Here is a 24,613-nt window from a genome sequence, read left to right as displayed (position 1 = left end):
AAGTGAACTCTATTTTAAGTGATTGTTTCTGCCTTTTCTTTTATATGATTTTTATCTCTGGATAGTAGGACCGCCTCAAAGGAGAAACAATTCAGTCAGGGACACAGACTCTGAAGCCAAGCAACTCCTTGAATTTGAGTCTAAGTTCAGCCACTTATTAGTTGTGCATCTCTGGACAAGTGCCCTAATGTCTCTATACCTCAGTTTCCTCTACCACAAAAGGTATGTCATGGTAGAACCGAATTCAAAGGGTTTTTTGAGAAGCACAAATAAAGTCTGTAAACTGTTCAGAAGTGACGCTGGTCTATAGCAAGCTCTTGCTATTATCAAATCTGACTTAATTCAGAAGGTTGACATTACCAACATTTGTGTTTCCAGCAGGTCTCCAATTATACAGGCTGTCAGAGGAGCAGAGATTGGACTGAGTATGTTTCCCCTGAGAAAGACCAAAGCCATGATGAAGCCAAGTGGAGGTACAATCATTTAAATAAATTCCTGGTTCTGTTTTAGCAAGAGTCTCCATTAGGACTCATTAGGCCACAAATGATAGAAAACTCCATTCAAACAAGCCTAGTGGCTCAGATGGTAAAGCATCCGCCTACAATGCAGGAGACCTGGGTTCGATCCCTGAGTCAGGAAGATCCCCTGGAGAAGGAAATGGCAACCCCCTGCAGTATTCTTGCCTGGAGAATCCCATGGACAGAGGAGCCTGGCAGGCTACAGTCCATGGGGTCACAAAGAGTCAGACACGACTGAGCAACTAACACACAATCACTAGGAAATGTATTGCACTTCAAATGCAGGAAGTTGAGAGGTAGCTGGGCTTCCTGTTGGTTCTGGCCCATCAACTGGATCATCAAGGACCTATGTTCTTTCTGTCTTTCCATCTGGTAACCATGAGGTTGTGTATCCTAAGTCAGGCTTCCCTCATGATTATAGTATGTCTGGCAATGGACATCAGGTGAAGTGTTTCTCTGTCATATTCATCAGGATATAACAATAGAGAGACACTGTGAAAGCCCTCCAATCCATGTTTCCTCATATCGTATTGTCTTCAATTGTTGCATTCTCAAAGTCACTGTCTAGAAGGATAGGATTAGCTCCAGTTCAGTTCAGTTCAATCACTCAGTCATGTCTGACTCTTTGTGACCCCATGAACCACAGCATGCCAGGCCTCCCAACTTGTCTATCACCAACTCCTGGAATTTACCCAAACTCATGTCCATTGAATCGGTGATGCCATCCAACCATCTCATCCTCTGTCATCCCCTTCTCCTCCTGTCTTCAATCTTTCCCAGCATCTGGGTCTTTTCAAATGAGTCAGCTCTTCGTATCAGGTGGCCAAAGTATTGGCGTTTCAGCTTCAACATCAGTCCTTCCAGTGAACACCCAGGACTGATCTCCTTTAGGATGGACTAGTTGGATCTCCTTGCAGTCCAAGGGATTCTCAAGAATCTTCTCCAACACCACAGTTCAAAAGCATCAATTCTTCGGCGCTCAGCTTTCTTTATACTCCAACTCTCACATCCATACATGATTACTGGAAAAACCATTAGCCCCAGAGCTATGGTCAAATCACAAACAGCTCTACCATTACTTTATTAGGACAGGAGCAGACAGACATTGGGGAGTCAGTCTCATTGTTCCCCATTCTGTAATTTAAGTGCTCCCACATTAGACAGTAATTCATGTTCAAGGTTGCATGAGTTTCCAGGAGTTCCAGAAAATTCTATGATGTCATTTAATTTCATAGAATTCTGCATGATGGGATTGGTAGGAATAGAGTTCTGAAGATGAGATTTTTAAAGCTATGTCCTGGTGAGCACGAGGTCTGCTGTGTGTCCTCTTCACACATAAGCTCTCGGCTTTGACCTAAGTATTGTCTGTGATTAGACAGAATATTTCAGCACCCTCCCACGGGGCTTCCTCTGCAATGACCAGTGGGAACAGGGATTACTTCTGCCTCATTCATCATTGTTTCCATACTACCTGGGCAATAGTAAAAATCGATCTTTATTGAATGCATGAATCTTCCCCTCTCCAAGTCCTTTTTATTAACTTGTGCTCAGGCTCTGTTCCTCTTGCTCTAAATGTTCTCTCTCCTTCTCTCAACTCCTTTAAAGCCTCCATGGCCTGGAAATGACCCCTTCCTCTAGGAATAATAATAGCTTTCATTTGTTTATTGAGCACTGACTATATGTCCTGCCCAGTGCTAAGTGCTTCACAGATATTACCTCATTGCATGTTTACAAAATTTTATAAGGTGAGTTTATAGGTGAATAAAATGTCTTACCAATGGCGACATAATCTGTAAACAGAAACAGAAGAGAGATTCAAGCCCCCAGGGGCACCGACGTCTGACATCCTAACCACTGTCTGGATGTCCTTCCAGACTTCTGAAGTCCACAGGCCTCTCCCCCTAGGGACGCTCTCTTGGCCTGTGCTCCCCTGTCATCTACGAATGCCTGTGTATCCATCTCACCTCCTCCATGCCATGGGCTGGAAGAGTTGTGTTTTTATACTGCAGGGCCCCCTGCACTCAGCAGAGATCCCCGTCTTGAGCAGATGTCATTTGACTTGAACTGTATCCAGGGCCTCTGGATGGCCCCACTGCAGCCCACGTGCGGAGGTCGCTGGGGCTCCCCTGGCCCAACCTGTGTGTATTCTATATCTTGGCCAAGCCAGCTTTAAGCAGGCCACTGCTTCAGACAATCACTCGAGCATGGAGCCCAGTGTCCATCCGACTAGAGATGAGGTCAGCCACGGGGCCCCAGGCTGACTGGCTTGGCTCAGTTCTCTTCAACACAAGCAAGCTCAAGGACCCTGACTCCCCGGCTCTGCTGTTTCTCTGCCTCATGCTGTCCATTAAAGTATTTGTCTTTGTAAACATAGTTCATCCAGGCCAGGGAGGAGCCCCCAAGCTTTCAGAGAGGGCCAGGGCACTGGACTCTTCCTCCCCCATTAAAAGAACCGTGAAAACTTTTGACCTCTAGCTGGAGGCACCAGAATGGAACAGTTTATAACTCCTTATTATAGGTTGTGTCTCATATGGCACGCTTTAAGAGCTTTCGGCTGGGCCACACATATACACACAATCTGCTTCACGCAGCCCTGACCAATTGGCCCCAGAACCCAGCCAAATTTGGGGTAAGTGTGTGGTCACTGGTTTACTGGGCCAGCCATTGGACAAGCTAGCAATGGACTGGCTGAGTCTTCTGGAAACCAAAAGCAATTGCTGACATCTGGATGCCATGGGATTGGGTTCCAAAATGCTGGGTCATTCCACAGTCATGGGAGAGAAAAGCTGATAGTGAGAGCCAGGGCGGACAGAAAGTCTGCTCCCTTCTTGCTGGCCCCAAGGATTCAGAAGGCTGAATGGAATCCCTCTGCCACCAAAGCAGAGTTCCCAACGAATGAATCAGGTTCTGCCACTGAGGTTGTGAAGTTTCATCTGGCTCTACCTGGTAGATCTCTAAGCTACTTATTCAACCAGTCCATTCTGAAGGAGATCAGCCCTGGGATTTCTTTGGAAGGAATGATGCTAAAGCTGAAACTCCAGTACTTTGGCCACCTCATGCGAAGAGTTGACTCATTGGAAAAGACTCTGATGCTGGGAGGGGTTGGGGGCAGGAGGAGAAGGGGGTGACAGAGGATGCGATGGCTGGATGGCATCACTGACTCGATGGACGTGAGTCTGAGTGAACTCCGGGAGTTGGTGATGGACAGGGAGGCCTGGTGTGCTGCAATTCATGGGGTCGCAAAGAGTCGGACACGACTGGGCTACTGAACTGAACTGAACTGAAGCTACTTATTGCCATCTTCTCTGCTTATTGCTCTCTCTGATATCACCTTCTCTCCTTTTCCTCTATTATTATGGGAGGAGTAAGACCAACGGAGCAACACTGCATTCTCTTCTTGGCTCAGCAGCCAGTTCTTCCCTTCCTATGCTGTCTCCAGGCTGCAGGGAAACCAACGGGCTTCTCAGGTGGCGCTGGTGGTAAAGACTCCACCTGCCAAAGCAGGAGATACAAGAGATTCAGGTTCCATCCCTGGGTCGGGAAGATCCCCTGGAATGGAAAATGGCACTCCACTCCAGTCAATTTCCATGGGCAGAAGAGCTTGGCAGGCTACATACAGTCCATGGGGCTGCAAAGAGTCGGACATGACCGAGCACAGCACAGGAAAACAAATAGATTGGGAGACTCTGGTCACAAAGGACAGAATTTCCTACAGAGGTCAGGGATGCACCCATGTGTAACCTTTATCTGAGCTAAAAAGGCAGCAGAACATTTTATCTCACCCCTTATGCTCAATACAAACCAAGTTGGGAAGATAGAAAGATTTAGTTGATGAAAAAACACAAAAGAAAATGGTTTGAATAAATCCAAGCTGCTGAGCCATCATCATAAATGTGAGTGGATCAAAGCTATCATATTAAAGGATAAAGACTTTCAGACTGGATTTTAAAAAATACCCCAAACTGGCTTTTTGTTACTTAAGAACAATATTTAAAATAAAATGACACAAGATGTTTAAAAATTAAGGGGTGATAAAACAAGCTCCCCAAACAGTGGGGAAGTGCTCGTGGAAAATGGAGAGAGAGTGGCTACCAGACCTGTCCCCACTCTCCAAGAAACAATATATTTCTCAAAAAAAGAAAAATGTTGTTTGGCTCTATTCTCAGAATAACCTTGAAGGAAAGCATTTAGGGAAAACATGTCACATTGGGATCTGCAGGGCAGACTCCATGTTAAAGCTTCTCCATTCATGCCCCAATTCTTCCCATTTTAGAAGCTGAGAGAAGCACACAAGTCTCTTGGATGGACTATTCCATCAGTCTCTTTTCTGTTTCCAAACAAAGGTGTTGATGTTAAGTTAAAAACACGTTCAGAAATGTCCTCATGCTTCTTCTCAGTACCACCCTGGGAAAATGGCTTCCAGCTGGCCAGCTGGATAATTTTCCAGGCAAAGAGGTCACATACAGGCCACAGAGCCTATTTTGTGAGTGGGCCAACTGGGCTGTCCATTTAAGCAAACAAGTGAAATCAGCACAAAGGAAAATGGTGACGATCAGACAAAGAAGCCAATGTGTATATAAGTGAATATTCCATAGATGGATCTCAAGAGTTCGGAAAAGCCTTCATATTGTATGAGGACTTTGAATCTGTGAGCTCCCCCACACCAACCCGCCCACTGAGGAACAGATTTCTTAGCTTCCAGCACATTTCCAAATGGATTGCTGGCCTCAAAATGTTTTAGAACCATTGGATGGTATAATAATTTCAAAGCTGCAGTGACAGTCAGTGGCCTCCAAGGACCCCCATGCCAAGGCTTGGGGTCCTACTGCAGTTCACAGAGCAGAGAACTAAGCTCAGAACTCAGCCCTCGATCAGCAGAGGTAAAGAGCAGCTATGCTAATTGAGTTTGAGGAGGGAAGGTGCTTATGTGGGTCTCACAGTGAACCAAGAGTGGAATTGTTCTTTCAGTGGTTCCCTGCCCCATCACCCCATAGCCCATTCATATGGGAAAGCATTTTCTAGAGTGTTCACACACTCCACCTTGAAAAATTGGGCTCATTGGCAGAATAAATTTGGGAAATGCTAGATAGAAGATAGCCAAATCTTCTCCAATGAAGATTCACAGTGCATATTTTTATGATAAAGGTTCTGACAAATCCTGCAATAATTTAAGCTAACCTAGCATTTAAGTTAAGTTAACGTAGTGTTTCCAAAAGTTATTTGAGCAGACTTCTCTCTTCCCCAGAATGTCTCTTACATTCAAGTTAACTACAGTTCCACCACACATGCTTTGGGGGAAGCAAAGAAAGTCAAAGTCTAAAGTACTTCTTGGTGCTCAAGGCCTACCTTCTGGCTCTCCTTCCCATCTTTAGTCAAAGAGGGTGCCCAGGCTAACCCCCTCACATCTTGTCCTTCCCTGCTTCTTGCTTCTATGCACGTGATGCTACTCTCTCCCTATAGACTCTTCCCTGTCCTCCTGGTGATAAGTCACATCCATGGTTAGCGCTAGGCACCATCCCTCCTTTCTTCCACAAAGTCTTTCCAACAAAGAGCAGATGCAAAATAAAATTGTCCTGGGGTAGGAGGGATACAGAGGGAGGTAATCCTCTGTGGTCGCCTCCTACCGTCTCCCAGGCCCTCTTGGACAGACTGTGTTCTCAGATGTGGACATTGAACTTTCATCTTCTTTCAACAGGGCTTCTGCTGCCTGGTCACCTCCATGCATTTCTAGGCTGAAGGTAACAGAATGATAAGAAAGAGAAAAAGCAAGAGATGAGTATCAAGCAAAAGAACATAGTTGACACAGACATAAGTTCTCTAGATAGGGATTTGTTTTTACCTCTGCCCCTGCCATTCATACCAGCTCCTATGATGAATCCACAGTCTGAAGTATGTGCCTTATGAAGCCTGGGCCAAAGGGCAGGTAGGCTTTTGTGGCAGGCTCAACTCCAGTGAACATCAAAGAGTCAATAAAAGGGACACTGGGCATTAAGTAAGTTACCAGCTCCCCTAAAAATTCCCTAGACTCCCAGCCAAACTTGAAATGAGTCCTGAGTACAGCAGAGAGATCTGTGGTTGGTCAGGCCTCCAAGTTCAGAGGGCTTCCCTTGTGGTTCAGCTGGTAAAGAATCCAGCTGCAATGTGAGTCTTTTCTGGCAGACATCATAGCCCCCTCTTCTTCCATGATTCCTTCTCCCAAGGAACAAGATCATGTTCCTTAGTCTTAGGATTAAGATGTGGGCATTAACCACCCTTGGGTCTGTAGGAGCTCCTCGTCTTAAGAGGACCCAGAGCAGCAGAAACTGGTCCTCAAGGCAAGCATGGCAGCAGGAGATAAGAAGAGTGATAATATCCTGCCTCCATCACTTGTGGGCTGTGCAGCCTTAGGCAGGTAAATTAGTCTGTCTGTGCCTCAGCTGTTTCATTTGTGAAATGAGGAGAATACTCACATCATAGGCCTATTATAAGCTGGATGAATGTAAAACCCCTTAAAAAGTACCTGGCTCATACAGCTGCTTTTGAGTAACAATTGTCATTATCATTATCATCATTATTACTCTAGAATGCACTGGACTGGGAGTTGGTAAGTCTGAGTTTTAGGCCCAGGACTGCACTTAATGTTCATACTGGTCTTGGAACACCGTGGACCTCAGTTTTGCCATTTGTAAAGTGGGAGTTCTGTACTTCCTCAGGAAAGTGTCATAAGGCTTAAATGAGATGAGAAGTGTTAAAGTACTTTTGACAGTGAACATCTCTGAGTTTTAAGGCAACATCAAGAAGAAGCAGGCAACCACCACATGCATTTTGGGTCTCTGGCTTGTCTCTACTCATCTAGAGCATCACAGGGGACTTTCCTCTCTCTCAACTCTTCCTTCTTGCTGAGGTTCTGGACTCAGATTGCTCACACAGAAGTGTCTGATGTGATGGCCAGGATTTCCTCTGCTATGGCCCCAGCCTTTTAGGATTCTCAGGAGACTTAAGAGATGATGAAGAACATTCTATCTTCCAGAATCTCAGAAGGCTTCCTTAACTTCATTTATTTCATGTTGTCTGGCTGGAAACCAAGCTGTTTAAAATAACTCCAAAACTGGACCTTCTGAGTAAGACTTCCACAAGAAGGCAAAAAATGCTCCTTATGACATGAATATTCACTGGAAGGACTGATGCTGAAGCTGAAGCTCCAATACTTTGGCCATTTGATGTGAAGAGCTGACTCATTGGAAAAGACCCTGATGTTAGGAAAGACTGAGGACAGGAGAAGGGGGTGACAGAGGATGAGATGGCTGGATGGCATCACCGACTCAATGGACATGAGTTTGAGCAAAGTGAAGAGATAGTGAAGGACAGGGAAGACTGGCATGCTGCAGTCCAGGGGATCGAAAGAGTCAGACAAGACTTAGCAACCAAATAAAAACAAATGACATGATTCATTACTTTTATCCCTATTACTGTTATGGCCATTATTATGCTTATGACTATGATTCAGATCACGACAGCAGCTCTATGAACCCAGCACTGTGCTGGGAGCAGAGCAGACACACATCCATTCCTCACAACAGCCTGATGAGAGAGGTACTGGCATTACCCGACTTACAGATGATAAATCTGAAGTTCAGCCTGCTCCTGGTCCCATAACAACACACATCTCCAGGTAGGGGAGAAGGGATGGTGGTCAGGAAAGGAGAAGGCCGCCTCCTCTGACGCTGTCATCCTCCTCTGGAGGGCACCTTCGCTGGGAGAGTGTCTTCTGTCTTCTCCTGTTAGGTCCTCAGCATCTGGATCTGCAGCCCATGAGCCTGGCAGGATTCAGGCTGAGCCGGACATCTTGGTGTCATCGCGTCTGTTGGGTTCTTAGCTTCAGATCTAGCATTAGGAGATCACCCAAATTACATTGCTCTTCGTGATTTTAAGGACAGGGGGTTGAGTTAATCATACTCTCCAGCTCATGGTCTATTATCATCATTGATAGGTCGACTCATTCCTTCATTTACTTTCTTTCTTTCTTTTGATCCTTATTTTCCATTTCTATTCCTCTCCTCTTGTAGGCACTTCCAATGTGCTTAATGTGATCTTTTAATTTTACATGTATTGCTGCTTTATGAGCATCTATTTTTGATTTAGGTAAATCATAGTGTTTTATGTCTCTCATTCTATTTCTCTTCTCTTAAAACTCAGGATCAGGTTTTTAAGATCCAGCCATGTTGGTGAATATGCACCTATGCTGAGGCCACTTATTTGAACAGTCTGGTAGTTTTCCAAGGGAAGGGCGAAGGCAAATAAGACAAAGGGCATGCGGGCTGCGTCATCAATGAGTCCATGGAGCAGTCGGAGAGGATATGGGGGAAAGTTCCACCAAGTGAAACAGTTCTGGGCTATCTTCCTGACAAGTCAGAATGGATGCCCACAGACAGCACATTCAGTGAGGCCAACCAAGAATGGAGAAAGTAAAGAATCAAGGACTAGAGATCAAGTGCATTGGACCCTGACCTAGTCACCTTGTCTTCGACAAACCCGCATCTTCTAGGATGTCTGTGGCACCCAGCCTCAAGCAAACCTTCCCAGCTGGCAGTGCTGGCCTTGTTAGGAGTGTATGTGTGGCTCTATAGCTGAGACCCTCCTCTCTATCAGCCACAGAGGAGTCTGCCATGTGTCCTGGGCAAAGAAAGTTAGCCTGAGGGGCTGCCAAGGTCCTCAGATGTAACCTGTCTTATGGTGGCTCTTCCTGCCCTCTCTGCCTCTACACAGAACCAAAGGAGTGGGCTGACTTTTGAATAAATCAAAACCAGTTCCATTCTTTAAAACTGAAATTTCACAGGTGATCAGCCTACCCCATGGCCCACTGGCCTTGGAGAGGATGGAGAAATAATTGGAATCATATGAGTCAGTTTGATTAGAAAAGCGAATGTGGTTTGGAGGGAAGGCCTGGATTCCCTGTCCTTGGTGACCAGCTTGACCTCACCTTCCATGGGCCTAAACTCTTTAGAGATAAAACTGCCTACTTGCCCAGAGACATGATCCCATTTAAGAGGCAAGAGGTCGCCTACTTCCCCAGAGGCCAAGACCATTCACCAGCAGAACAGTCAGTTGAAAAGTCAAACATTCAGCCCCACAAGCCGAGAGGGTGTTTGCAAACCTTTGACCCACAGCTGCCCCTCCCCATCCCCCGACTCTCACCCTCACCCCATTGACTTGACCAGTTGTTTGGATAGGCTGTAACTGTACCTCTGTAGATGACACAAGTTCATCAATGATCCCATGGATCAGAGTTTGTTATGAAAAACTATTTCATGATTACAAAGTAGCTCCAGAAAGGATGATATAGGTAAAAAGGGAGGGAGTATGCAAAGGGTTTCTTGGGATGCCTTCCTGAGCATTTTCTGATCAGACGCATAGCTCTGAATTTACCAGCAATTATGTCAAATTGTGGAGTTGGATATGACTCAGCAGCTGAACAACAACAACAACAACAGTGTCAGATCAGGTCTGGGTGGTGGGAGCAATTAGTTTGCTAAGTCCCACTTCATGGATAATCAAGGAGTTAAGCAAACTCCTCACAACCCATCTTAGGTCCCATCCTCTCTTCTTGGTCATCCTCAGCTAACGTGCAAAGAAATACTTACCAGTAGTTAATGACGGAACACGGCTCTCCTCTAATGGTGTTTGCACCCAGAAATTTTGCCGATCACTTTGCTGACAGAGGTCCGTATAGTCAAAGCTATGGTTTTTCCAGTAGTCATGTATGGATGTGAGAGTTGGACTGAAAAGAAAGCTGAGCACTGAAGAATTGATACTTTTGAATTGTGGTGCTGGAGAAGACTTTTGAGAGTTCCTTGGACAGCAAGGAGATCAAACCAGTCAAACCTAAAGAAATCAACCCTGAATAATCATTGGAAGGACTGATGCTAGGGCTACATTTCCAATACTATGGCCACCTGATAGGAAGAGCTAACTCATTGGAAAAGACCCTGATGCTGGGGAAGGTTGAGGGCAAGAGGAGAAGAGGGTGACGGAGGATGAGATGGTTGGATGGCATCACTAACTCAGTGGACATGAGTTTATGCAAACTCTGGGAGATAGTGAAGGACAGGAAAGTCTGGCGTGCTGCAGTCCGTGGGATCACAGAGACTCAGACATAATTTAGTGACTGAATAACAACAACCCAGAAATTTTATAAACTATGCTTTGAAAGTTGAGTGACCCTTTAACTTGAGTGGCCTCTTCTAAGCTGTAAGACACTCTTGTCTCCTGAAATCTAGCAAGTCACAATCCCAGCACCCCACCCCCCTTGTTCCTCTAAACCTAGAAACATGTCAGGGCTTGACTGGCAATCTTACTTCACTGCCAAGAAAAGATTTTCCCATGAGGCTTTACATCTGGCCACAAAAAAACAGCTTCCATTCAAAGCAAAGAAATCAAGACAAGCGTTTCGTATGAACACTTCATAAACCTAAAATCTCCCAGTTCCAAAATTTAGAGTGGGGAATTGCCTCTAGCTGCCTGAGCTTTCCTGATAACCTGCTTTGACCCCATAAGCCAATCTCACAGCCATATTGAATGCAGACCAGCAATGACCTGTAACAACTCAGACCATAACAGCCATGTGTCAAGAGTGGCTTAAGCCATATGTGCATACAAAATAGAGCTAGCAAATGCTTAGAGTTTTTTTTTAATGCTTCTTGTTAAGCATGTTTTTCCCAAGACCTCCAGCTATCTATTGCTCTTTTTTTTTTTAGGCTTAGTGAGGTGAACTATCTTTCCCCTGTAGACCTCCCCTGCAAATTGCTTTTCAATAATCCCAACACAACCTGCTGGCAGCCATATTCTACATAACAATGCAGCTCACAAATGCATCACCTGCAATTATAACTCTAGCTTTGATGTAAGACCAATTTAAAGATAGAGAATCTGGGTCTAATTAAGGCAGCTCAAGCTCAGACTGATAAGGGCCACCTTCATTACAGCTCAAGTGAGCTGAAAGCAGTCCCAAAGACTCAGGAATCGCTTGGGAATATTTTCCCAGCATTTCAAAAGCACATTATATTGTGAAACAAGATTCTGGTCTCTACATTTCCTTCTCTGGACTCATTAGCAGAGTTTTTCGTCTATAAATATAAAGGACTGTGCTCAGCTGTGTCTGATTCTTTGTAACCCCATAGACTATAGCCCGTCAGGATCCTCTGTCCATGGAGTTTTCCAGGCAAGAATACTGGAGTGGGTTGCCGTTTCCTCCTCCAGGGGATCGTCCGGACCCAGGGATCGGGGTCTTGAATCTGCTGCATTGACAGGCAGACTCTTTACCACTGCACCACCTGGGATGCCCCGCCCTCTGCAAAAAAATTTCTCAGCATTTGAAAGAGAATGACAAAGGGTGGTCCTGGATGGGAAAGTGTTTACCCTAGGTCAGTCCAGTGATGTCAGTTCAGTTCAGTCACTCAGTCGTGTCCGACTCTTTGTGACCCCATGGACTGCAGCACGCCAGGCCTCCCTGTCCATCACCAACTCCCAGAGTTTACCCAAACTCACGTCCTTTGAGTCGGTGATGCCATCCAGCCATCTCATCCTCTGTCATTCCCTTCTCCTGCCCTCAATCTTTCCCAGCATCAGGGTCTTTTCAAATGACTCAGCTCTTTGCATCAGGTGGCCAAAGTATTGGAGTTTCAGCTTTAGCTTCAGTCCTTCCAATGAACACCCAGGACTGATCTCCTTTAGGATGGACTGGTTGGATCTCCTTGCAGTCCAAGGGACTTAAAACCCTCCTGTTGCTCTAGAATAAAATCCCAGGTCCTGGGCTTGGGCCCCACCTGCAGGTCCATCGTCATCTCGCTGCCTACTCTCCGTGGCTTTGAAATTCAGCCCATAGGCCTTACGGCTGTTCTTGGAACCTAAGGAACTGTTTCTGCCTCTCAGGCTTGGTGTTTACTGTTCCCTCTGCCTGAGATCTTGTTCTCTCTGCTCTTTGCATGGGTGGCCTTTTTGCATCGTCTCAGGCCCAGTGTCACCTCCTGGGAGAGATCTTCCTTAACTGCCTGATTTCTTCCTGTTTCATTTCTTTAGGCCATCTTTTCATTCACAATTGAAGTTTTGAATAATTTCTCTCTTTCCATGGCAAGTTCCCTGGTACCAAGTATAACACAAGTAGGCCGTCAATTAAAAAAAAAAGATAAAATGAATAAGTTGAAAAAAGACCAACAGCCCTGAGTTAATGGACTGATACAGTATTCAAAGCTACTGTTTTGAAACCAACCCTGAATATTCATTGGAAGGACTGATGAATTCCCAGTACTCTGGCTACCACCTGATGCAAAGAGCCAACTCACTGGAAAAGACCCTGATGCTGGGAAAGATTGAAGGCCAAAGGAGAAGAAGGTGGCAGAGGATGAGATGGTTAGATAGCATCACCGACTCAAGAGACATGAATTTGAGCAAACTCTGAGAGACAGTGAAGGACAGGGAAGCCTGATGCGCGTAGTCCTGGGGTTGCAAAGAGTCTGACATGACTAAGAGATTGAACAACTACACTGTTCCCCTAGCTGCACAGATCAAAGGAGTGTGAAAGGAGGTAGCCCATGCCTCTTGCCATGTTAAAATTCCCTCTGCAAGGTTGTAAATGAGTGTCCCCAGCCTCTGCTAGAACAACCCACGTGACATTAGTCTTGTTGGCCAGGGGAGCCCATTTTCCACAACGCTGTTTTGAATCTCCATGAAAAAACACTGGCTAGATGTTTCTCAAAAGGCTTATGTGGTAACTTACTTGAGCCAACACTCGCTGCATTGAGCAGAATGCAGGGAGGGTCATCGTGTTGACTTCCAGCTTTTTCCACCTCAAGAGCCTTGAAACTACATTTGGAATGGTACTGAAGAATACAAACACATATAACATTTAGCACACACCATGCACACGCAGTATGTTAAACACCAGATCCGTCTTGTGTCATTTAATCTTCCCAACCCTAGGAGATAGCCACTAGTATTATTCCCAATGTGCAGACAGGGAAAAAATGCTCAGAGAGGTTAAGTAACTTGCCCCAAGACACACAGCTAGCTCATGAGTAGTTCAAGTCCAGTTCTGCCCCTACTTCCTAACTCCCTCACCCCAATTTTGTCCTGTTTTTAGTCTGAACATCTCAGAAGCCAGGCCTGGATCTCCATAGGTGTCAGAAGGAAGATTCCAGAGCCAAAGTGGATGTTTCCGCAGAGCCGTGGGCATGCGATTAATTTGCAGGCACAAGGCAGTTCCATGCCCTCCCCTCCCAGTCCTGAGCTCGCTAATGATCTAAGTCTGAGAGTGCGTAGGCAGGATGCTGAAGAGCCAGCTGGGCCCAAGTTCGGCCTGGGGACCCCCCCCCCCCCCGGCTGCCCCCACCGGCGTGCCATGTAAATGATTTCACACTCCAGCAGCCCAATCAATTGGCTGTTTCTCTGCTTAAAAATCACTGGGTTAAAATGTTTCCCTGTCTATAGTCAGGGCATGTTCTTGGCCCATCAGGGGGCCTTTGAAAGGGGCTGGTTTTGTATTTAAGAATAAAGCCTCGCTATCAAAAAATTGTAATGTATTCTCCAGCAATTGAGAGATGACACTCGTCTTGGGATCTCCTGAAAGAGATGGCTCTGAGGGGATTTAGAGGCATCCCAGGGAGGAGGCTTCCTACGTGGCACTAGTGGTGAAGGACCCTCCTGCCAAGGCAGGAGATGTAAGAGAGGCGGGTTCAATCCCTGGGTGGGGAAGAGCCCCTGGAAAAGGGCGTGGCAACCCACTCTAGTGTTCTTGCCTGGAGAATCCCATGAACAGAGGAGCCTGGTGGGCTGCAGCCGTGGAGTCCCAAAGAGTCGGACATGACTGAAGCGAAGGAACACACACACACAGGGAGGAGGCAGGTTGTGTCTCAGGCTCTCGGCTGCAGAGAGGCAGGTCTGGGCTGGACTTGATGTCAGAGCCCTGGAGACGTGCCTGGTACTCAGAAACATGGGTGGTGGGCAGAGAGCAGGGCCCTTGGGCTCCGAGGTCCCCATGAAACAGGAAGCCGAGCCGAGCAAGGCTCTGTGGCCTGCTGTCCAGAGGACCTGTCGGTGTTCTTAGTGGGTGCAGGGAGCAGAGATGCTGCTTCTCTTTTGCTCGGGGACCTATATGCCCCCAGAGCTTCCTACCTGCCTTAGAAAATGATTTGTCAGGTCCTGGCACGAGTGTATAGCATGAACTCCAAGGCAAAGCCAGAATTTCAGCACCTTGGAACTTAGGGCTGGTTGGACATGTTTGAGGCAGAGGCATTGTTTTTATCCAGAGCATATATTAGGGTAAAGGGAGATAGGCTGGATATAGCCTAGAGTTCACCTGGACCACCAGGAGTCAGTTTCTCCCTGAAGCATCTTCTCCGTGGCCCTGGATGGGGTCGGGGCGCGATGAGGTTGTTCCTGCCAGCGTCACCTCTTGGTGAGGGCAGCAGGGAAGACGAGAGAGAGGAAGAGAGAGGTATCTGGGGAAATCCATGGTATTTCTGGATGTACTATCCACCTGGGAAGGCAGAGGCGAACCCACCTGTGCGTAGCTGGAAAAAGCAATTCAGGCAAATAGCCAGTCAGTTAATGGGGAAGACCTGGACTGAGTCAAAATACTTGTTTTTCTGATAATCTAATCAATGCAGTCAAGGTGATTGATGCACCTTCCCTAAAGGTCTAAGGAAAGCAACTCCCTATGTGATATCTGTGTTTCTGGAAGCTTCCCCCAGCCATTGTCTGCAGGGGAAGCGCAGCAGACACATTGAAGGTAAAGGCAGCTACTTTTTTTTTTTTTTTAAGACTACACTACAACTTAGAAAAGAGGGTGGTAGAAGCTGTCAGAGTCCCTGCCCACCTCTGCTCCTCAGACTCTCCCTAGTCCAGGAGAGAAACTCCTGGAACTGCTCCAGCCCTCTGCATGCTCAGCACAGTTAATTCTCTGATTATGGGTCTCACGCAGTGATCTGAACCTAAAATAAGAGTTCCTGATCTTAAGGTCAATCATTGAATTGACTGTAATCTTTATTAAGAGGAAAATTAGTAGTAATTTCATATTTCAACAGGGATTTTTGAAGTAGAAAATCTGACTCATAATGGGTTGAGAAGATGGCAAAATCTAATAAAAAGGGAAAACTTCAACTACTCACAGTGAATTTTCCAAATGAACAGCTCATACATTTGCATGAAAAATAAAAATGTAACAACTCAAGGGTGAACAATCATAAGTAAGTAAATGAGAGGGAAAGCAGGTGAATTTTCCATATCCCAAAGAAGGTGGACACTGTTGGCACGGGGCGGGGTTGTACATACTCCTACAAAATTGAACAAATGAGACAACTATCTGTGGAGCTAAATCCCATTCCCCTCAATATTCAGATGATTGGAGCCACAAAATGTATTGCCCTAAACAGGGCAGAGGGCTTGATTCCTTTTCTTTTTATTGGCATATAATTGCTTTGCGATGTTGCATTAGTTTCTGCTGTCCGAGGGCATCAGCTATATGTGTGCCCCTCCGCCTTGAACCTCCCTCCCACCCCTCTGTGTCACCACAGAGCACCGAGCTGAGCTCCTGCGCTATACAGCAGGTTCCCACTAGCCATCTGTTTCACACGTGGCAGCGTACACATGTCAATCATAATCTCCCAGTTTGCCCAGCCAACAGCTGCCCGCCCCCGCCCCCCCCCCGCCCCCCCGCAACTCCCTGCCCACCGCCCGGCTCACGCGTCCGTTCTCTCCAGCTGCATCTCTATTCCTAAGGGCTTGGTTCTTGTGGGATGGTAACCCGCCAGCAGCTGCCTGGCCCCCAGTGACCCCCACCTGGCAGAACAATAGGTCGGGACCCCCCGCCGCCCCTCGCACAGTCCACTGGCAGGGTGGGAGTTGGGGAGAGGTGGCTCAGGAGGTTACTGACGTGCCTGCCTTCAGCGCACTGGGGAATCGCTTCAAGATTTTTGATGCCTCCTATCCAAAGATCATTAGCTGAGTCTTCAGGCGCATTCAATATTTTCAACTTAGGAGAGCAAGAAGAGCCAATTCCATACCTGGCATCTTTTCACATGGAAGCCTTTCCAATGCATAGCTGCATGAAATATGCTCATCCCGGCCAGGACACTCCCCACAGCATGAAAAAATGGAGCCTGTGAAGCCTGCTTGACATTTGAAACTTGGTCTGCTTAGACCTCAGTCTGCCTGGGGAGGGAGCGCTGTGCTGAAAGGGGGGCAGTGGTGTCTCCCCAAGGAGCAGGCCCCCTCACAAAGGCCCTGCAGCACCCCTGCTGGGTGTGTGGTGTCATGAAGACCTGGAGCCCCATGCTGGGCAGAAGGTTCATTCTGTTTGGTGACATTGAGCAACAGCTGTGTCCATTGAGCGCTTGAGGACACCCAGCTGCCACCTGTTCCAACCCTGACGCGGTCCTCCATGGTATGACTGCTGCTCTGCCCTGAGCCCACAGCCCTGTGTGCAAATCTGGGCCCGTTGCCCCCACCTGTCAGACATGTTTAGATGAAATGATTTTCAAGGCAACCCCAGCATGCATTTCCCTTCTGGCCAACTGTACTGATTCCATAGGGCTGGGCTGCTCTAACAAATGACCACAATCTGGATGACTTGAAACAACAGAAATGCTTTCTGGAAGCCAGAAGTCCAAAATCAAGGGGTCAGCATGGCTCTGCTCCCTCTGAAGCCTCCGGGAGAGAATTTCCCCCTTGCCGTTTCTGGGGAATGGCTGGTGGTGGTCGCAGGAGTCCTTGGCATTCCTTGGCCTGCAGCTGGATCCCTCTATACTCCACCTCTCTTCTCACATCTTCTTCCTCTCTCTGTGTTGTCTCTGTCCAGACTTTCTCTTTTTACAAGGACACCAATCATTGGGTTAGGATCCTCAGTTCCAATACGACCTCATCATAACTTGATGATATCTGCAAAGACCCCATCTCCAAATAAGGTTACAGTCAGAGTTAATAACAATGTGTATAGGAACAATACGTGTAGGATCATATCCTGCAAAGCAGGAGACCCTGGTTCAGTCCCTGGGTCAGGAAGATCCCCTGGAGGAAAGCATGGCAACTCACTCCAGTATTATTGCCTGGAGAATCCCATGGACAGAGGAGCCTAGCGAGCTACAGTCCATGAGGTCACAAACAGTCGGACGTGACTGAGCGACTAACACACTTTCATTGAACTCAGGATAGATGCTGTACGTTTCCCTTCCATTGCACTGATCTGTGGATTTTGAAGCAGAAATTGGCATTTGTGTTGGCTTCCAGGGGACCACAAGTAATGTTAAGCAGATGCGCTTTGTCTTTTAGGCCAAGGAGAAAAGTCAAGCCACGTCTACAGAGATTCAGACTTCTGTGCCCCGAATGGAGAGTAACTTTTACAAAATGCCCCTCACCTTTTTTTCCAAGAATCTTCTTCAGACTTTCTAGAATCTGCTCTACGAGATGGCTTGAGTTTGCATAGCTATGACTGGGTGAGAGAAGCATCTAGTGGCCCAGGGCACTCTGTCACCAGTCCTGTTTTTCTTTTTTCTAACTTTTTATTTTATTTTGGAGTATAACCAATTAAAAGTGTTGTGATAGTTTCAGGTGGACAGCAAAGGACTCAGCCACACATATATATGTATCGATTCTCCCCAAACTCCCCTCCCATCCAGACTTCCACATAACACTGAGCAAAGTTCCCTGTGCTATACAGTAGGACTTTGTTGGTTATCCATTTTAAATATAGTAGTGTGTACACGTCACTGTCAAACTCCCTAACTATCCCTTCCCCCCACTGTCCCTCCCTGGCAACCGTAAGTTCATTCGCTAAGTCTGTGAGTCTGTTTCTGTTTTGTAGATAAGTTCATTTGTATCTTTTCTTTTTAGATTCTGCATGTAAGGGATGTCACATGGTAGCTCTCGTCCTCTGACTTCACTCAATTTGACAATCTCTAGATCCGTCCACGTTAGTGCAAATGGCATTATGTCATTATTTTTAGTGGCTAATAGTCCATTATATATATATATATATATGTACCATACCTTTTTTATCCTTTCCTGTTGATGGATATTTAGATTGCTTCCGTGTCTTGGCTATTGTAGATAGTGCAGCTATGAACGTTGGGGTGCATGTATCCTTTTGGACCACGTTTTTTCTGACTTTGCCTCACTCTCGCTATGTGACCTTGAGCACATCACTTCACCCCATAAACTGAGGAAGGATGAAGATAACATAGCACTTGCCTCATAGGGCTATAGTGAGGATCAAGTGAGTTCATAAACAATAAGTGCTCTTGTTGTTTCGCCTGGAACTCAGCAAGGGTTAGATAAAGTTTAATGGGTGTCATTAGCAGACACACACATTACCCGGTGTGGGGCAGCATGGAGATGCCAAACCCCATGCTGGGCAGAAGGTTCTATCTGTCTTTGCTGGCCATGGAGAGCACTGTTGGGTCTAGGGGTGTGGGTTAGTAGATTTCTGCAAAGTTGCAAAGTCGGATTGATGTTATGACCCAACCACACATCTAAGAGATTGGGCAGGATCTGCTACCAATAAGAATGAGAATGCTTAGTGACATCTGCTGCTGCTGCTGCTAATGATCCCCTATTGTGTGTCACGGCTGGGACTAAGCACTTTACATTCCTCATCTTCCTACACGATGAACCTAAAAATGTAGGTCCTGTTTATGCCCCCATTTGACAGATGAGGAAACTGAGGCCCAGAATACTTTAGTAACTTGTGCAGGTTACACAGAACCCCTGTGGCACCAGGCTTCAAAGCCAGGCAAAACTGTTCTACTGCTGTGAAAGCCCCACCCCAGGATCGTCTCTTGAAAAAAATCTGGGTCTGGAGTGGAACCATTCTGCCCTTGGCCTCAGGAAATAAGCTGATCACCGGGGGAGCATGGCATCCGTGGCAGGACACACACACCTGAAGGAGGAAAGGCCCTGGCGAGCTCAGCTCAACCCCAGCTGGTGCTGTTCTCCAGCCTCTGGGTTCACAGTCCCCTGCTTCTTCTTTTTCACCCTTCGCAGCCAGGGAGGAACCACAGTCATTTCCAGACCCTCCTCACGTTGAGCCTCAGGAGCACCTGGCAGCCAACAACAACAGCAACAACAAAAATAAAGCGCATGCGCGCGCACGCACACACACACACACACACACACACACACACACACACACACACACACACGAGAGTGAGAGCTCCCATCCTGAAGCTAGGTTTCTCCTGGTTCATACACACACACACACACACACACACACACAGAGGAGAGTGAGAGCTCCCATCCTGAAGCTAGGTTTCTCCTGGTTCCCGGGCAGAGTCATGTAGGGGTGTAAGCAGAGCCACCGGGGTCAGCGCTGGTGGCCAGGTCCCCTGGGGCCTCGGGCCTCGCTACCCCCAGCTGCTAGCTCTGTGCACCACTATTGGCATTGCTGGAGCTAACAGCTTGAGTGCACTCAGGGCTATACACTGTCAATGCCACTGGGCAGTTACCCTACTCTATGTGGGCAGGGAGAGCACATAGAGCAGGGATCTGGAGGGAGGGGGCTGGCAGGATACTATTTCCCCACCCTCGCCCCCCCCTGCCCAGAGACACTACCACTTCTGGCTGCCCACCTTCATCCATCCCACCAGGCTCACACACCCTCTTCTTCCTGCCTGGCTGAAAAGGCTTGGACTTAACCTCTCTGAATCCTCAGGGTCTCACCAGGCAGGAAGTCTGTGACCAGAGCAGCAGGGAAGTGCACCTTCCATCAAGAGTCTGGACTCCTGCCCAACTTGTTGACTGTTTTCCTGCTGACGGGGCAAGTTATGAAGCCTTCCTCAAACGTCAGTTTCCTCATCTGTTAAATGGGTATAATGTCATCCTCACTGTGAGATGCAAAAGAATGCAGAGTGGCCCTGAAGCACGCAAAGCCCATCACAGCAATGGATATAATTTGCATTCTCCTCATTATGAGGGGAGGGGCTTCCCAGGTGGCACTAGTGATAAAGAACCCACCTGCCAATGTAAGAGACAAAACAGACTCGGGCTCGATCCCTGGGTCGGGCTCATCCTCTGGAGGAGGTCATGGCAACCCACTCCAGTATTCTTGCCTGGAGAATTCCATGGACAGAGGAGCCTGGTGGGCTATAATCCATAGAATCACATAGAGTCAGATACAACTGAAGCAACTTAGCATACACATGCATGCATTATAAAGGAGAATAAATGTCTGTGAACTTGGAAACAGCACTTAGCTGTAATTTTGGGGAGGGGAACGGAAAAGATGGTTGGCCCAAGGATTCATGGGTGAAGGATGGTTTTCCATGACTTTTGCTTCCCTAGTTTTTGCTTTGCAGAAATGGGGAGAATATGACAGAACCTAGAAAGGAAGTTGGAGATGACGCAGGTTAGAAGGAAGTGGAAAACAAAGCCTGACTGGTGTTGGGTGCTGAACTATAAGCTTAGATGCTGTTCATTAGGTCCTCCCCTTGCCCAGCAGAGCAGGTAAGGTTTCTCCCATTTTACAGAAGAGGAAGCTGAAGTTTGACGATAATAGGAGTCTCAAGTCTCTTAGTTGACTAAGTGGTTGTGTTGAGATTTGAACCCAGCTCTGGCCAAACTTGTGACGGCAGTTCCAGTCGTGAGATGGACACAAAGCTGGTTGGGAGGAAAGCTACCTCCCTGACCTAAACATCAACAAAGACTGGAACTGGAAATTATCTTCATCAGTGAGTCCTATTCTCTGTTTGCAGATGAGGAAACCAGGCTCAGAGAGGTTGAGTAACTTGCCCAGGGACACACAGAGAGCTGGTGACGGGCGAGGACCAGAGCTCCCATCTGCATCCTTGTGCTGAGTCATGTCAAAACAGCCTCGAATCCTTACAGCTCAGAAACACAGACTTGGATTCAGAAGAGAAAGAGATCTTTAAAACGTACAGAAAGAAAGTTCCAGGGCTCTCTTGGTGAGACGTTTGGGTGAACCATCTTTTCCAGGTTTCTTTTTCAACTTGTGTCAGGGGGCATGCCCGCTGGGAAAGCTCCATCCTCCTTCTGCTCTCGGCCGATTTCACAGCCCGTTGCTGAAGATGAATGTCGTTTCCTCAGCTCGGTCCTTCTGAGGAGAAAGGATCAAACACATCACTTCCAGGATTTGTGAACTCTTGTCCAAAGGGTAATATACCCCTGAAAATGTAATTTTTCAAGGAATATTTGTGTTTTGAAAACATTCCTTGTGTCAAGAGGCCACATTGTTTGAAAGAACCTTCTTGCCAATCCTGACAGGATCTTGGTGGCTGTGGTTGAGAGCTGTGCCCAAGGAAAGGGGTTGAGTTAAATGCTCCTTATTAAGCTAACCTGACAGCCTCGTCCTCGTCGGTTCTGTTGTTCTTTAGCCTCTCAGCCGTGTCTGATTCTTTTGTGACCCCATGGGCTATAGCCCTCCAGGCTCCTCTGTCCATGGGATTTTGCAGGCAGGAATCCTGGAGTGGGTTGCCATTTCATCCTCCAGGGGAACTTCCCGACTCAAGGATTGAACCTGTGTCTCCTGCATTGGCAGGCAGATTCTTTACCACTGAGCCACCTGGGAAGCCCCCTGGTCTGCTTAGGTGCCTTCAGTTTGAATCGTTATTGGATTATAATCAGTATTAGCATAACGACAATGATATTTTTCACAACTATATTTACTGAACACTGATTTACGTGTCAGGTATTGTATTAAGTATGTTACATGATTTCGTCTTTCACATGCACCCTCCACACACTCCCTGATGCCAAATAGGAAGGTAGTATCATTAATATGCAGAGAAGGCAATGGGACCCCACTCCAGTACTCTTGCCTGGAAAATCCCATGGATGGAGGAGCCAGGTAGGCTGCAGTCCATGGGGTCGCTAAGAGTCAGACACAACTGAGCAACTTCACTTTCACTTTTCACTTTCATGCATTGGAGAAGGAAATGGCAACCCACTCCAGTGTTCTTGCCTGGAGAATCCCAGGGATGGTGGAGCCTGATGGGCTGCCATCTCTGGGGTCGCACAGAGTCGGACACGACTGAAGCAACTTAGCAGCAGCATTGTTAATATGACCACTTTACAAATGAGAAAACTGAGGATCTGAGAGGTCAAGTCACTTGCCTGAGGACACACAGGACTTTAGGAGCCAGGTTTTGAACCTGGGACGCGTGCCTTCAAGCTGTACCCTTCACCGTGAAGCTACTGATGAGAAGATCTTATAGGTCCTTAGAACTCAGACGTAAGCATATTCACCTATTTTCCTGTCTCTCACTAGTCACGTTTTTCAATCAGATATGGCCAGTTCTCTGATCTTAACCAGGAGCTGTAGCCTCTTAGAAAACCTTTAGGGATCTAGTCGGTAAACATCTCCACCTGTGGACTATCTAACTAGGAGGCAGGCACTGTCCTGTGCTTCGGGGACCCAAGGAAGAAGAAGACAATGTTCTGCTTTCAAGGATCCCTTTGTCTGCGGGGTGAGGGAAGCCAGAAACAGGCAAACGATGGTCCCAAATGAGAGCAGAGCAAAGGGTGGTGGGACAGAAAGGGGAGTAGCCCCCGGAGGATGTGGCACTGAAGCCGGAACTCCAGGAGATGTGAAGGATGATGGGGAGTTTGCCAGACACAGAGGGAGGCGCAGGGAAGAGAATTTCACGCTGAAGGCGCGGCATGTACTCTGGTACCGAGGCAAGAGAGGACGGGGCAGGTCTGAAAACAGTAAGAAGAGCAGCCTGGCGCTCAGGCATCGCCTGACCTGTGGGTGCATTCACAGCCCACCGCTCAGGGCTGTCCTAAATTCTCGCCTCCCTTGTTCCTAATCCCCTTCTTTGATTCCCAGGCATTTCTAGTTCTGACAGGCAGCTGACTTCCGGAGATTTGGATGGGTGTGTCTGCTCGACTGTTGACTCAGGATTCTGTCTCACGGCATCTCTTGGCTTATATGCTGCTGGGTCCTAAACTTTGGGGGGGCCAAGATGGCTTTTCAACCTAGCTTAGGATCTCTGCTCCCCAACACCATGCTGGGCATGCAGAAGGTACTTAAAAAGAAATGGCGGTTTAAAAGACCTGTCCCTCCTGATGTCTGCTTGGTCCTCTGTTGTTGGTGCCTGAGTGCAGACCACACTCAGCACCATCCCCCAGGCTGAGGGTTCCAGAACTCTGCCACCAGAGCCCATGGTGGTCAGGGTGCTTCTCACTGCCCTCCCTCATCTATCTTCCCCTTTGTCTTGCAGCTTTAAAGATGCACTCTCTGCAGCCCAGGCTTTCTGAGCCGACATCACCTAGCGGGAAAAAGAAGGCCACTCTACCACCCGATGGTCTGTGGTAGGGTTTGTTGTGAGGGGTCTGGAGCCCTCGACATGGTACGCAGTGTTTTAGTATTGTTACAGAAGTAGTTCAGTATTGAGATTAAGGGGTCAGATTCTGGAAGCTAGACTCACTGTTGTTGTTCAGTCACTAAGTCATCTCTTTATAAAAAGGAAGCTAGAACACCTGGGTGCAAACCTGACTTTACTACTAGCTTTCGAAGTGTTGATTGTGTTCTCTAATAAAATAAGCTGAAGTCCTAATGTCCAGGACTTTAGAAGCTAAACTTATTTGGAAACAAAGTCCTTCAGTTCAGTTCAGTGCAGTTCAGTCACTCAGTCGTGTCCGACTCTTTGCGATCCCATGAATCGCAGCACACCAGGCCTCCCTGTCCATCACCAACTCCCAGCATTTACTCAAACTCATGTCCATCGAGTCGGTGATGCCACCCAGCCATCTCATCCTCTGTCGTCCCCTTCTCCTCCTGCCCCCATTCCCTCCCAGCATCAGAGTCTTTTCCAATGAGTCAACCCTTCTCATGAGGTGGCCAAAGTATTGGAGTTTCAAGCTTCAACATCAGTCCTTCCAATGAACACTCAGGACTGATCTCCTTTAGGATGGACTGGTTGGATCTCCTTACAGTCCAAGGGACTCTCAAGAGTCTTCTCCAACACCATAGCTCAAGAGCATCAATTCTTCAGTGCTCAGCTTTCTTCACAGTCCAACTCTCACATCCATACACGACCACTGGAAAAACCATAGCCTTGACTAGATGGACCTTTGTTGGCAAAGTAATGTCTCTGTTTTTTAATATACTATCT

This window comes from Ovis canadensis, chromosome 22 (assembly GCF_042477335.2).
Source record: "Ovis canadensis isolate MfBH-ARS-UI-01 breed Bighorn chromosome 22, ARS-UI_OviCan_v2, whole genome shotgun sequence".
Taxonomy (NCBI): Eukaryota; Metazoa; Chordata; class Mammalia; order Artiodactyla; family Bovidae; genus Ovis; species Ovis canadensis.
Note: the sequence above shows the minus strand (reverse complement) of the source record.